Genomic DNA, 619 nt, shown 5'->3' with positions numbered 1-619 from the left:
TGTGGTTGGTTTAAAACGCAAGGTATCCAGTGGTCCACAAATATAGGGAAATGACAAATAGTTTTTAGGATAGGATAGGATTTATTAATACATACATTATATATATATATATATGTGTGTGTGTGTGTAGGGTTAGGGTTATATATATATATATAATGAGAATTTAGCATTTCACCTATAAGTGAAATGTACGTTCTGTTAACGTCCCAAATGTCCTCTATGTAACGTTGCTATGTGACCATAGAATAACCAATACAGAACGTCCTACTAAAGTCATATTGGGAACATTGTTATATATTAAAAGAGGACCAGATGGGAACGTTCTGTTAACGTCGGAAACGTCCTCTTTGTAACGTTGCTCCTGTATGTGACCATAGAATAACCAATACAGAACGTCCTCCTAAAGTCATATCTGGAACGTTATTATATATTAAAAGAGGACCATATGGGGAACGTTCTGTTAACATCCCAAACGTCCTCTTTGTAACGTTGTTATAATGTGACCATAGAAAAACCAATACAGAACGTCCTCCTAAAGTCATATCTGGAACGTTATTATATGACTAAAAGAGGACCATGTCAGAATGTTCTGTTAATGTCCCAAATGTCCTCTTTGTAA

Source organism: Sinocyclocheilus rhinocerous, unplaced genomic scaffold, assembly GCF_001515625.1.
Source record: "Sinocyclocheilus rhinocerous isolate Xijiao unplaced genomic scaffold, SAMN03320098_v1.1 scaffold909, whole genome shotgun sequence".
Taxonomy (NCBI): domain Eukaryota; kingdom Metazoa; phylum Chordata; class Actinopteri; order Cypriniformes; family Cyprinidae; genus Sinocyclocheilus; species Sinocyclocheilus rhinocerous.
The sequence above is the reverse complement of the archived record's forward strand: the minus strand, read 5'-3'. Positions refer to the sequence as shown.